The 15,267-nt window shown below is 42.2% G+C and overlaps 2 protein-coding genes across 8 annotated transcripts in view; both read left to right on the top strand.

Annotated features, from left to right (window-relative positions):
* Positions 1 to 15,267, top strand: part of LOC115270114 (neurocalcin homolog) — a 579,846-nt gene that overhangs the window by 223,604 nt on the left and 340,975 nt on the right. The gene's annotated exons all lie outside the window — the stretch shown is intronic.
* The window catches only part of LOC109400621 (neuronal calcium sensor 2), a 510,430-nt gene that overhangs the window by 202,494 nt on the left and 292,669 nt on the right, over positions 1 to 15,267 (top strand). The gene's annotated exons all lie outside the window — the stretch shown is intronic.

Here is a 15,267-nt window from a genome sequence, read left to right as displayed (position 1 = left end):
CAAATCCTGCCAAAATTGTAAAAAAAACCTTGTAAGACTGCAGAACTATAGGAAAAACCTTCTAACATTCTGGAAAGAATTTTTTAGGAATCTGAAGAAAATTCGTCCAGAGTTCTTAGGAGAATTCCTTTCAGGTTTCTGAAGAGACTCCTTCCAGGATTCTGACGAGATTCTTTTCAGGATTCTGACGAGAATCCTTTCAGGATTCTGACGAGAATCCTTTCAGGATTCTGACGAGAATCCTTTCAGGATTCTGACGAGAATCCTTTCAGGATTCTGACGAGAATCCTTTCAGGATTCTGACGAGAATCCTTTCAGGATTCTGACGAGAATCCTTTCAGGATTCTGACGAGAATTCCTTTCAGGATTCTGACGAGAATTCTTTTTAGGTTTCTGAAGAGACTCCTTCCAGGTTTCTGAGGAGACTCCTTCCAGGAATCTGACGAGAATCCTTTCAGGATTCTGACGAAAATCCTTTCAGGATTCTGACGAGAATTCCTTTCAGGATTCTGACGAGAATTCCTTTCAGGATTCTGACGAGAATTCCTTTCAGGATTCTGACGAGAATTCCTTTCAGGATTCTGACGAGAATTCCTTTCAGGATTCTGACGAGAATTCCTTTCAGGATTCTGACGAGAATTCCTTTCAGGATTCTGACGAGAATCCTTTCAGGATTCTGACGAGAATCCTTTCAGGATTCTGACGAGAATCCTTTCAGGATTCTGACGAGAATCCTTTCAGGATTCTGACGAGAATCCTTTCAGGATTCTGACGAGAATCCTTTCAGGATTCTGACGAGAATCCTTTCAGGATTCTGACGAGAATCCTTTCAGGATTCTGACGAGAATCCTTTCAGGATTCTGACGAGAATCCTTTCAGGATTCTGACGAGAATCCTTTCAGGATTCTGACGAGAATCCTTTCAGGATTCTGACGAGAATCCTTTCAGGATTCTGACGAGAATCCTTTCAGGATTCTGACGAGAATCCTTTCAGGATTCTGACGAGAATCCTTTCAGGATTCTGACGAGAATCCTTTCAGGATTCTGACGAGAATCCTTTCAGGATTCTGACGAGAATCCTTTCAGGATTCTGACGAGAATCCTTTCAGGATTCTGACGAGAATCCTTTCAGGATTCTGACGAGAATCCTTTCAGGATTCTGACGAGAATCCTTTCAGGATTCTGACGAGAATCCTTTCAGGATTCTGACGAGAATCCTTTCAGGATTCTGACGAGAATCCTTTCAGGATTCTGACGAGAATCCTTTCAGGATTCTGACGAGAATCCTTTCAGGATTCTGACGAGAATCCTTTCAGGATTCTGACGAGAATCCTTTCAGGATTCTGACGAGAATCCTTTCAGGATTCTAACGAGAATCCTTTCAGGATTCTGACGAGAATCCTTTAAGGATTCTGACGAGAATCCTTTCAGGATTCTGACGAGAATCCTTTCAGGATTCTGACGAGAATCCTTTCAGGATTCTGACGAGAATCCTCTCAGGATTCTGACGAGAATTCCTTTCAGGATTCTGACGAGATTCCTTTCAGGATTCTGACGAGAATTCCTTTCAGGATTCTGACGAGAATTCCTTTCAGGATTCTGACGAGAATTCCTTTCAGGATTCTGACGAGAATTCCTTTCAGGATTCTGACGAGAATTCCTTTCAGGATTCTGACGAGAATTCCTTTCAGGATTCTGACGAGAATTCCTTTCAGGATTCTGACGAGAATTCCTTTCAGGATTCTGACGAGAATTCCTTTCAGGATTCTGACGAGAATCCTTTCAGGATTCTGACGAGAATCCTTTCAGGATTCTGACGAGAATCCTTTCAGGATTCTGACGAGAATCCTTTCAGGATTCTGACGAGAATCCTTTCAGGATTCTGACGAGAATCCTTTCAGGATTCTGACGAGAATCCTTTCAGGATTCTGACGAGAATCCTTTCAGGATTCTGACGAGAATCCTTTCAGGATTCTGACGAGAATCCTTTCAGGATTCTGACGAGAATCCTTTCAGGATTCTGACGAGAATCCTTTCAGGATTCTGACGAGAATTCTTTCAGGATTCTGACGAGAATCCTTTCAGGATTCTGACGAGAATCCTTTCAGGATTCTGACGAGAATCCTTTCAGGATTCTGACGAGAATCCTTTCAGGATTCTGACGAGAATCCTTTCAGGATTCTGACGAGAATCCTTTCAGGATTCTGACGAGAATCCTTTCAGGATTCTGACGAGAATCCTTTCAGGATTCTGACGAGAATCCTTTCAGGATTCTGACGAGAATCCTTTCAGGATTCTGACGAGAATCCTCTCAGGATTCTGACGAGAATCCTTTCAGGATTCTGACGAGATTCTTTTCACTATTCTGACGAGAATCCTTTCAGGATTCTGACGAGAATCCTTTCAGGATTCTGACGAGAATCCTTTCAGGATTCTGACGAGAATCCTTTCAGGATTCTGACGAGAATCCTTTCAGGATTCTGACGAGAATCCTTTCAGGATTCTGACGAGAATCCTTTCAGGATTCTGACGAGAATCCTTTCAGGATTCTGACGAGAATCCTTTCAGGATTCTGACGAGAATCCTTTCAGGATTCTGACGAGAATCCTTTCAGGATTCTGACGAGAATCCTTTCAGGATTCTGACGAGAATCCTTTCAGGATTCTGACGAGAATCCTTTCAGGATTCTGACGAGAATTCTTTCAGGATTCTGACGAGAATCCTTTCAGGATTCTGACGAGAATCCTTTCAGGATTCTGACGAGAATCCTTTCAGGATTCTGACGAGAATCCTTTCAGGATTCTGACGAGAATCCTTTCAGGATTCTGACGAGAATCCTTTCAGGATTCTGACGAGAATCCTTTCAGGATTCTGACGAGAATCCTATCAGGATTCTGACGAGAATCCTTTCAGGATTCTGACGAGAATCCTTTCAGGATTCTGACGAGAATCCTTTCAGGATTCTGACGAGAATCCTTTCAGGATTCTGACGAGAATCCTTTCAGGATTCTGACGAGAATCCTTTCAGGATTCTGACGAGAATCCTTTCAGGATTCTGACGAGAATTCTTTCAGGATTCTGACGAGAATCCTTTCAGGATTCTGACGAGAATCCTTTCAGGATTCTGACGAGAATCCTTTCAAGATTCTGACGAGAATCCTTTAAGGATTCTGACGAGAATCCTTTCAGGATTCTGACGAGAATCCTTTCAGGATTCTGACGAGAATCCTTTCAGGATTCTGACGAGAATCCTTTCAGGATTCTGACGAGAATCCTCTCAGGATTCTGACGAGAATCCTCTCAGGATTCTGACGAGAATTCCTTTCAGGATTCTGACGAGAATTCCTTTCAGGATTCTGACGAGAATTCCTTTCAGGATTCTGACGAGAATTCCTTTCAGGATTCTGACGAGAATTCCTTTCAGGATTCTGACGAGAATTCCTTTCAGGATTCTGACGAGAATTCCTTTCAGGATTCTGACGAGAATCCTTTCAGGATTCTGACGAGAATCCTTTCAGGATTCTGACGAGAATCCTTTCAAAATTCTGACGAGAATTCTTTCAGGATTCTGACGAGAATTCTTTCAGGATTCTGACGGGAATTCTTTCAGGATTCTGACGAGAATTCTTTCAGGATTCTGACGAGAATCCTTTCAGGATTCTGACGAGAATTCTTTCAGGATTCTGACGAGAATCCTTTCAGGATTCTGACGAGAATCCTTTCAGGATTCTGACGAGAATCCTTTCAGGATTCTGACGAGAATCCTTTCAGGATTCTGACGAGAATCCTTTCAGGATTCTGACGAGAATCCTTTCAGGATTCTGACGAGAATCCTTTCAGGATTCTGACGAGAATCCTTTCAGGATTCTGACGAGAATCCTTTCAGGATTCTGACGAGAATCCTTTCAGGATTCTGACGAGAATCCTTTCAGGATTCTGACGAGAATCCTTTCAGGATTCTGACGAGAATCCTTTCAGGATTCTGACGAGAATCCTTTCAGGATTCTGACGAGAATCCTTTCAGGATTCTGACGAGAATCCTTTCAGGATTCTGACGAGAATCCTTTCAGGATTCTGACGAGAATCCTTTCAGGATTCTGACGAGAATCCTTTCAGGATTCTGACGAGAATCCTTTCAGGATTCTGACGAGAATCCTTTCAGGATTCTGACGAGAATCCTTTCAGGATTCTAACGAGAATCCTTTCAGGATTCTAACGAGAGTCCTTTCAGGATTCTGACGAGAATCCTTTCAGGATTCTGACGAGAATCCATTCAGGATTCTGACGAGAATCCATTCAGGATTCTGACGAGAATTCAGGATTCTGGGAAGAATCCTTCCAGGATTTTGGGAAGAATCCTTCCAGGATTCCGGGGAGAATCCTTCCAGGATTCTGGGGAGAATCCTTCCAGGATTCTGGGGAGAATCCTTCCAGGATTCTGGGGAGAATCCTTCCAGGATTCTGGGAAGAATCCGTCCAGGATTCTGGGAAGAATCCGTCTAGGATTCTGGGAGAGAATCCTTCCAGTACTCTGTGGAGAATCCGTCTAGGATTTATAAATTCGATTCTGAAAAGCAGTCTTCCGCAATTTGAGAAAGAATTCTCCAAGGCTTTCAAGGAGAAGGCTCTAAGATTCTAAGGGGAATGCGGAAAGGATTCTGCGATAAATCCTTTCAGGATTCTAAGAACAATCATGCCAGAAAGAGGAAGAATACTGCATTCCCAAAAAGTTGTACACCGTGTTAAATGAAGGACCCTTCACTTTAGCTCTGCTCGTTTCCAGCTTCTCCCGAGTAAACCGCACGAAATTACTGGAAGTGAAAATTTCGGGAAATACAAACAGTATGCCTTCCGTTCGTTCCGGAAAACCGCAACAGAGCACCAGACACCATATAAAACTCTTTCTCACCCACCCACACTCATCACTTCCAAGTCCACCCGCCGTCCACGTGGGTGTAGCATCAGAAACCCCAGTCTTCTACACCCACCCCCCCTAGCGCTTAGAGAAACGGAAAATGTAGCAAACTCAACCTAAATATTCCGCATACTTCAACCTTTGGTACCTACCCCATCGTAAATGTACCGTACACAAGACGAGAGTGCTCCAAAACACGATACTCCTTCAAGTGTGGCAGCCAGGTCGGCGCGCGGGCTCGGTCTCGGGCCCGGGCGGCCGGCAGGATGAAGCACTCGTAAAAATGCCAACACGATGACGAGTAGGAGGTACCTACCTCGACCTACCTTACCTGAACTCCGCTCCGCACCGCACCGCATATATTGTGCTCGGCGTCGTCGTCGTCATCGCTCAGGAGGAGACCGCGGGAAATGATGACGTAGGGGAAATACTTTGTATGCATCCGACACTTATGGTTGCTCGAGAAGAGACGGGGAAGGACGAACGCGTCGATCGGCTGGAGGATGGGGGCGCGGTTTGCCTCGTTAGGCGTTGCACGGCGCGGCGCTAGATAACCGTGGGATAATTAATTTTAAATGAGGCTGGCATCTCGGTTCCCCTCTGTTTCGGCGAGCTGAGCGAATGATAGTGGTATCGATTTACATAATTTCATTTTAAATCCTTAAGTTAGAAGGATTATGAAAACTCTTCGAAGTTATTGATTTGTCCGCTTCGAACGGATGGGAATAATCTCGCTTTGAAATCAATGTCAATATAACCCTAGTAGGATGTTGGGGTCTATTTGACCCAAAATTGAATTTCAAACAGCCATATCTTTTGCATAACAACTCGTATGGATCTGAATTTTCGTGTCTTTTAATATTTCATGGAAATGAAGAAAATGGCATCATTACATTTTTTTGTTAAGGTAAAGGTACATAGCCGTAGAAAAAGAACTACAGGGGATGGCCAAAATGTTTGGGATAGGCAACTTTTTTTCTCTCGCAAAAAAGTTCAACATGCTATAACTTTTCATAGAGTGCACCAAAAATCTCAAATTTTGACTGTTTGTCAACCTATTATATGTGCATCATTGTACAAATTTGGGCTAGATTGATCAATATTTCGCAAAGTTAGAACCGTTCGGGTAAAACACTATTTTTTAGACAACTCATTTTTGAACTGTCATATCTCGGAAACCAGTGAACCTATTTGAATAAAATTTTGAACGTACACTGACAATGTGTAAATGCTTCACAAACTATTAAAACATTGGTTATTTTTAAACGTTGAAAAAAGTTATCATGGATTGACACTTTTTGGATTTTTTTTCGAAAAAATGTAATTTTTTTTTTACATCATTGTCAATAAATTTTAGTGTTGATATCCAAAGATTTTCCACTTCTGTTCTCAAGTTATCTCTAATCAGATATATTAGAGCCTATTTAGATTGAAGGAAGAACACATTTAGTAATTTTTGCGTGGTATTGTCAATTTGACTTATTTTTCTCTATATGGGTAAAAATTTCAACCTATAACTATTTTAACTTATTTCGCCGTGAGGAAATATTACATTTTATAACGTCGTATTAAGTATCAATATAAATCATTGATAAACGTTAAAAAAATCATTCAATTCGGTTCACCGGTTTCCGAGATATGACAGTTCAAAAATTAGTTGTCTAAAAAATAGTGTTTTACCCGAACGGTTCTTACTTCGCGAAAAATTAATCAATCGATCCCAAATTTGTACCAATGAAGCACCTATAATAGGTTGACAAACAGTCAAAATTTGAGAATTTTTGATGCACTCTATGAAAAGTTACAGCATGTTGTTTTTTTTTGTGAGAGAAAAAAAATTGCCTATCCCAAACATTTTGGCCATCCCCTGTATGAATAAGATACTGGGGTCATATAGACCCAGAAATTCAAACTCTTACAACAAAGTGAAACTTTGACTAAACTATAAACTTTATGTCAATCGAAAGGGAATTTTCTCAAGATTGTGATTATGTAATAAAACTGTGGTTCCGGGAACAATGGCCACCGGGAATCGACTACAAAGGGGACCATGTTTTGCACATAGCATTACCACATACCTCTGTCCAATCCAGTTCTAGTAGTTAACTGAATTCGTGTAGAAATTCAAAGTAAAATGTATCAATTTGTTCAGGTATGCAAGTCTGATTCTACGACGGACTATGGCCACCGTTGGCCACTCCGGGAACCTACGAGGTGCCCCCGGGGAGAACCGATAACAGGGGAGAATTCCGTATTTTCATCAAAACATGCCGTGCGACGGCTCTTTCTTGCTGATTTTTGTGGCGAAGTTGACCATGGCCACCGTTGGCCACTCCGGGAACCTCCTAGGTGCCCCGGGGGAACCAACAACAGGGGACAATTGCGTTTTTTACCAAAACATGCCATGCGACGGCTCTTTTTCATGATTTTTTGACTACATACATACATACATTTATTTGTTCAACATCATTAAGGGCGGACGGGACGGTCGAGGAAATATCCGCCATTGCTCTGTGGCTACTAAGATGGTAATCTCAGATTCTACTTCATATTTTGCAACAAAAACCTATCATTGTGTATGCTCACTTGCAGTGCGTATGCTGATTGGTTTTCAACATCTTCAGTGCGATAGAACTCGAGATTACCATCTTCAAAATCGCGAGGCAAATTGTTAGAAAGAGAGGCAAGATAGGAAAAATAACACGGCGTCCCGTTTCACCTTAAGACAAGACATAATCAACAATAGTACGCCACAATACTCGGTTTGTGGCTGCCGCTCTCCATCCTCGGTCGCGCCCAATGCTCGCCAAATCACGCTCCACCTGGTCCGCCCATCGTGCTCTCTGCGCTCCACGCCTTCTTGTGCACCGGATCCGTTGCAAACACCAGCTTTGCAGGGTTGTTGTCCGGCATTCTTGCAACATGCCCTGCCCAACGTATCCTTCCGGCTTTGGCCACCTTCTGGATGCTGGGTTCGCCGTAAAGTGCAGCGAGCTCGTGGTTCATCCTTACCCTTCTCCACACACCGTTCTCCTGCACACCGCCGAAGATCGTTCTTAGCACGCGTCGCTCGAAAACTCCGAGTGCTTGCAGGTCCTCCTCGAGCATGGTCCATGTCTCGTGCCCGTAGAGGATCACCGGTCTTATTAGCGTTTTGTACATGGTGCATTTGGTGCGTGGGTGAATCTTTTTCGACCGCAGTTTCTTCTGGAGCCCGTAGTAGGCCCGACTTCCGCTGATGATGCGCCTCCGAATTTCTCGGCTCACGTTGTTGTCAGCCGTCAGTAAGGATCCGAGGTAGACGAATTCCTCCACCACCTCGAAAGTATCCCCGTCTATCGTAACATTACTACCCAGACGGATCCGGTCGTTTTCGGTTCCGCCTACCAGCATGTACTTTGTTTTTGAGGCATTCACCACCAGTCCGACCTTTGCTGCTTCGCGTTTCAGGCGGGTGTACAGCTCTGCCACCGTTCCAAATGTTCTAGCGATAATGTCCATGTCGTCCGCAAAGCACACAAATTGACCGGATTTTGTGAAAATCGTTCCCCGGCTGTTGAGCCCGGCTCGTCGCATCACACCTTCCAGCGCGATGTTGAAGAGTAGACATGAGAGTCCGTCACCTTGTCTCAGTCCCCGGCGAGATTCGAATGAACTGGATAGTTCACCCGAGCCCCTTACGCAGTTTTGCACACCGTCCATCGTTGCTTTAATCAGTCTAGTCAGCTTCCCAGGAAAGCCGTTTTCGTCCATGATTCTCCATAGCTCTGCGCGGTCGATACTGTCGTATGCCGCTTTGAAGTCGATGAACAGGTGATGCGTTGGGACCTGGTATTCACGGCATTTCTGGAGGATTTGCCGTACGGTAAAGATCTGGCCCGTTGTCGACCGGCCGTCGATGAAGCCGGCTTGATAACTTCCCACGAACTCATTCGTTTTAGGTGACAGACGGAACAGACGGAAGATGATCTGGGATAGCACTTTGTAGGCAGCATTCAAAATAGTGATCGCCCTGAAGTTCTCACATTCCAAATGGTCGCCTTCCTTGCCCGAGCAGAAGAAAATATCAACAGCATAATAAAATATGTTATTTTGGCCTAATAACTGTGTAATGGAATCAGTAATTTTTATGTTATTAGCATAACATATTATGTTATAAACTTGTCTGTCATAAGCGGCAAAATAACAAATATCATAACAAAAAAATGTTCCTCGAAGAATAATTCAATAACATGTATCTAACAAAACATTACAACTTAATAACAGGAAATTTGTGAACTTGTTATTGTTGTGTTATTCTTCATCACATATTTGTACATTCTCTATAACAGAATAATAACTAAACATGTTCTACAACAAAAAATATTATTGTAATGTTATCTTGTGGATATATCCCAAAAGCTTGTATATAACAAAATAAGATTGCCCAACAAAGCATGTTATTAAAAAGATATTTTTTGATAAGTTGACAATAACAAATTATGATATGAAAACAGGCTATGTGATTCTGTTGTTACCAATTTGCTATTCTCCTCTCCTCGGGTGTTCTTCTCTTCCAAAACCGTTCTGCACTCTTCGTCGAACCATTCGTTCCGTCAATTCCGTTCCACGTACGCAATAGTGCTCTCGGCTGCGTCGTTGATGGCTGCTTTCACTGTACTCCAGCAGTCCTCTAGAGGGGCCTCATCGAGTTCGCCCTCGTCTGGCAACGCCTCTTGAGATTCTGCGCGTAAGCTGAGGCGACATCCGGTTGTTTCAGTCGCTCTAGGTTGTATCGTGGCGGTCGCCAGTACCGTACATGGTTGATGACGGAGAGTTTTGGGCGCAGTTTGACCATCACCAGATAGTGGTCGGAGTCGATGTTGGCGCAACGATAGGTCCTGACGTCGATAATGTCGGAGAAGTGCCGTCCGTCAATCAGAACGTGGTCGATTTGAGATTCTGTCTGTTGTGGTGATCTCCAGGTGAAACGATAAGGGAGGCTGTGTTGGAAAAAGGTGCTACGTATGGCCATATTTTTGGAGGCGGCGAAATCAATGAGTCGTAGGCCGTTTTCGTTCGTCTGCTGGTGGGCACTGAACTTACCAATCGTCGGTCTGAATTCCTCCTCCTGGCCTACCTGAGCGTTCAAATCACCTATGATGATCTTGACGTCGTGGCTTGGGCAGCGATCGTACTCGCGTTCGAAAGCTGTTCCCAGCTCACGTGTGTTGTCGCAGCTCTGGCAGATGGTATGATTACCTCTAAACCACAGACAACAGACGTAACACTTGCGAAATTTCCATCGACCACGCTTTTAACGATCATTTTAAATTTTCATAGTTGTGGCTTTCACAACCAGAGGCGCGCGCATCGTTTTTCTATGCGTTTGACGTTTCACACTAGCGCCTTCTATTGACGATATTGCACAACACAGTGATTCGTGCAATTTTTCAACCAGGTGATGGTAGTGTGAACTGGGCGATGGATTTCCATGAAAATCGTTCAAGGTGTTACGTCTGTTTGTCTGTGTCTAAACGTTCGCACCGCTGCGCGCTACGAACCCGCGGTCCTTCAGTAAATCGGCGAGTATGCGGGTGCTCCCAATGAAGTTGAGAGATCGGCAGTTCCACGTACCGAACCGAGTTTCCAATCGCAAGTCTTTTTTGTTCGCTGGGGTCGTTACCGTTGGTCTCAGTTCGTATTATTCTGTTGCTGATTTTCCGTTACAATGTTTTTTACGGCAGGCTCGTAGGGCCTGACACCAACCCCCTACTTTCCGGAGGACCATAGTGCACAGTTGAGCTTAGAGTCCTTCCCTGGCCCTCGCACAGTGGCGGGGCTCCATACAAATGCCGGACAAAACCTAAAACTTTCTCCAAATGCGCTGAAATCCACATATCTAGATAATTTGGGTGTGCTGAATCTATTTCTGGCATCAAAATTTACATAACTTGCATTATTTTTGTATAAAAGTAGGTTTAAAGTATTTAAATAACTTTATTTTTAATAAAAATAATAAAAAGCTCATAATAAATAAATCGGCATCATGTTTATTTGTTTTGGAATATAGTTTTAGTGCTCTTTGTTGCAAAAAAAAAGATTGGATAATATGTTAATCTACATAGCTTTTTTGATGAAGCATGTACAATTGTATAAAAATGCGAGTTAACAAGGCAAAATTGCTACACACTTTTTATTAAGTGAGGGTTACATTTTATTTATCATGTCCGCTTTTCGCACAGCGAAAATAACAATGACGATACCTCATACCGCATCTAGGTGGAACAAAAGTCGACAATACAAGCTCACAACACAGACAAACAGACATCTCATGCTACTCACTTCCCATTGATCCACTTATTAACAGTTAGTTCAAATAATCGATAGTTCGTAAATCGTACGCTCATGGCTCTCGCATAATTTTTGCATCTGTTTGACGTTTGTTCACTACCGCCACCTAGTTATGAGATTGAGAAACATTGACATTGATTGGCGGTTTGATTGGCATTGAGCGATTATGTTCTCGTAACCATTTTTTAAATTGCAATTTGTTCGAAGTGATACGTCTGTTTGTCTGTGCGTTAGTCTGTGGTCACCATTTCAGTGGCTTTTTTGAGTTAATCATTATTGAAATGACTGTCGCCAAATTTCCGAGAATGTATTTTCGCAAATGAAATCTGGGATAACTAGTTGATAAAACAATAAATATGCATATGTAAGGTACATTCGTTTTTGAATGTACATACAAGAAATCCGTTATTTCATTATACTTATTAAAAGGTACACTACATATAGCTACTTACTCTAATATAATCGATAAAAATACTCTATCGGTCTATCACAAAACCATTCAATAATTGCTCTGTCGTATTTGCTCAAATATGCACTTGTTGAATACAGTACCAACGTAATGCTGCCTCAAGAGATCGAATGCGCGACAATAAACAGGTTAAAACCCCTCCCCAGTACATTCTACATAAGTGATAACGCAACAAATCAATATACTACAATGACTTTTATATTGTGGACGGGAATTTTAAAAGATATTTTATAAGTTTACGTTCGAAAACAAAATTCATTAATTTCCGACTGTTCCGCAACCATGCGTCTCCATTACAACTTTTATTCAAAAAAGTAAATTTTTCGTTCTTAGCGCAGTTTTGCGCAGACAGTGACGTATATCCCCAAAAACTAGACAAGAATTGGGATTAGATGCAACACACCTGATCGTTCCGAACTGTTTCATTAAAAAGTACTAGATCAATGTAGCCTGAATTTATAATCAAAAAAATCAGTAAGAGTTACATTTTTTGAATGGGCTTAAAAGACAACAAATGTAAGCCAAGATTAAGATTGAATGTTGTAATGCTAAGGTTAAATGTATCCCAAAACAATAACAAAATTCATGGATTTCAATGGCAGCTGTATTTTACACACTGCGGCATTGAAATTATGGTTTGAAATTATGATGATAAAAACAAATTATTCAGTACATAATTGTTCGACTTTGAAAAATTCCCCTGGACTCAATTTTGGTTCAATTGACTTGAAAATTTGGATTTTTCTTAGTTGAAGTATTTATAATAAAAGAAAAATATCAAAGCAATGAAATTTTGAGATGAAATTTTGAGGTTTTGTCCGGCCTCCGGCCACTGTGCCTCGGCCGTAGATAGCCGCCCCTAACATGGGGTTCAGACGCTGTTGTGAGCCGCTCCTCCCGGAGAACAGACGCTCAGGTTTGCCGAAGCAGACTCTCCTTTTCCCTGTCAGCCTACGACCAAAGTTTCCACCGGGGTTGGTTACCCGATCTTCCCTAAGGTTGCTCATAGTTTCCGGCCGGTACCACGAGGATGTAGGGATAGGAGTTGCTGGGCAGAGGCTAGTGGATCACAAATGGAACCTGAATTGCGCAGCATACCCAGCCTTGAACGTGCCATATACATGAGATGGACATGTTAAAAAGAAGAAGATAGTAGACAGGAACAATGAAAGTAGGAGGGAAGGGACTAGTCAAGAATTGAACCCAGGACCTTCTGCGTAGAAATCAGAAGCGGTAGTTGTTAGACCATCAAACACATCCATATCAAAGACTTTACGCTCGATAACCGAAACCACGTCACCTCGAATGACGATCTACATCTCGAATCGAAAAATTATGCAAAACAAAATCCAATAATTACCAGAAATTACCTGTCGCCGCGGTTGGTGGTCGTCGTCATCGTTGGCGACTGCGTGTCTATTCGTACCGGCGGCGGCGAGCTTTTGAACTTGTTGATGATTTCAGCCCCATTCCCCATTGTAGAGCGCAGCCGTGCGTGCGGAATGAAAGCGACACAGGTTAAAAAAGAAAACTTATCTGCCCAGGATCTCTGCGGGTGCTTATTTTAGCACTTTGATAACAATCGTTTGGCTGTCAGGAGCCACCGAGAATGAATTACGCTGGGTACCGGACGCGGACCGGAATTGGCCACTGACTGGTTTGGTTGGAACCGTCTGCTGTGTGGGGAGGGTGGCTCTTCTCTGTTGTTGCCTCCAACGAACGGGGTGGCGACATCGGGATTTTTAGGGTATGGGACAATGGCAATCAATCATTCCGGTGACACCTTTTCTGTGCAATAGTGGTTTGATAGTGTTGACGCTTTCTTGCGTCTGGGGGCAAGGACAGTCACGACACGTGTCGTCGTTGTTCGATGGAGTTGTTATTTCTATAGTAGATTGTTAGACGTATGGTGAAAAGGAATTACAAAGGAAAATATAAGTTTTACAAATAATGCCTCCAATAATAATTATGAGTAATTCGAGTTCAGCGATCTTTAGCGGCCTCTAGAACTATGTATGCGGTTCAGTAGATGTAATTAATTTAATCTGGGGAAACCCTTGGGAAAAACAAATGGTGACAACCACAGAAGTCTTTTGACATTTTGTGGCAACATAATTCGTGAAAATCGTGGTTGTAAATACATTCAGTGAGCTTTTTTGATCTCCCCATTTTTTTTTTGAATATTAATGTTCATACGTCGTGTGCGGCGCCATTAAAACTTATTTATTTCAACGCCTTTGCTGTACCGCGTCCTCGTTACGACCCGCTAATGAATATATTATTATGAGCTTTTTTTCCACTTACTCCCCGGCCAGCAAATGACACCGTCGTGTCGTTGTTGGTCGGCGAAAAATACAATTGGGGCTTTTGCTTTTTTTACATTGCCTTGCCATCTACGTCATCACATGACATGCGTGAGCCGAGCGGAAGGGTTACTACAAGACCCGTCATAGGGGTCGGATGTGTGTGTGTGTGCGGGGATAGCCATTTCAACATAAATTATTTTCACTCAACCCGTCTCTCGAGGGATTTAATTTCATTTCCATGCGGACTCTAGCGTTGTGCCTGTGCGGCATGCAGGGGGTCATTACGGTTTATGGGTTGCCCCATCGCGATCATTATGGGTAATTAGGATTGGGGGGAAAAGGATTCCTTTTTTCCTGCTCTGATCGATCGGTCACGCATTGTCGTGAGGATGTTGTGCATGTGTTTGCAAACATGTAAATGTAAGTATAATGCAAGTTTGTGTGTTTACTGAGTAAGCTGTAATTGATTGTTAAACTTTGAACTATGCGGTTATGTATTCTGTATTCTTATGTATTCTTGATGAGACATTCTTATTTACTTACTACATTTGTCAGATCACTACCACAAGTAACATTGTGCTTTAAATTTTTTTAGACAAACTTTTAAACTTCTTAGCCTAAATTACAGTGACGAAAATGATGAAATTTCATTAGCAGATATGATATACATGCAGACACTTTCCTGCAAAATTTCATCAATTTTGATCAACTAGTTTGACAGTTATCAGTGTTGATGTGAGTCAGTTTTTGTGGATATTATAAGTATTTATCATATGCGATGTACGCCTTTTCATATCTAGCGAACGCCTCTGCCAATTTGTATGAATTTTTCACAGAAGATTTTTTGGAAAAGTTTTTTTTTAAATACAATTCATATAATAAGGGGTGCTTACTACTTACTGGCTAAAGACCTAACATCAGGATTAGTCCCAATACATGTTTTGACTGGATAATTGTTGTAAAATGTTATAATTGTTGTAGAGTGGATCGTTTTTTTTTAAAATTTTGCCGACTCAAAACATGAATATTGAGAGGCTTGTGTGCAATATTTCAGCCATTTGCTTTGCCAATTTCAAAAGTTGCGCTGATAAGATGAATTAGGTGCTGTACAATATTCAATTGTACACTACAATGCTAGAAGTTCCGTGACCATTTCCCAAAAAGTATTTTGGACTTCTCATTAGGAAATTCGCTACAACCTCTAATTAATCGAATAATTATTCTTCGCGCTCCTTTCAGTTTTC

Source organism: Aedes albopictus, chromosome 2, assembly GCF_035046485.1.
Source record: "Aedes albopictus strain Foshan chromosome 2, AalbF5, whole genome shotgun sequence".
NCBI lineage: Eukaryota > Metazoa > Arthropoda > Insecta > Diptera > Culicidae > Aedes > Aedes albopictus.
The sequence above is the reverse complement of the archived record's forward strand: the minus strand, read 5'-3'. Positions and strand labels throughout refer to the sequence as shown.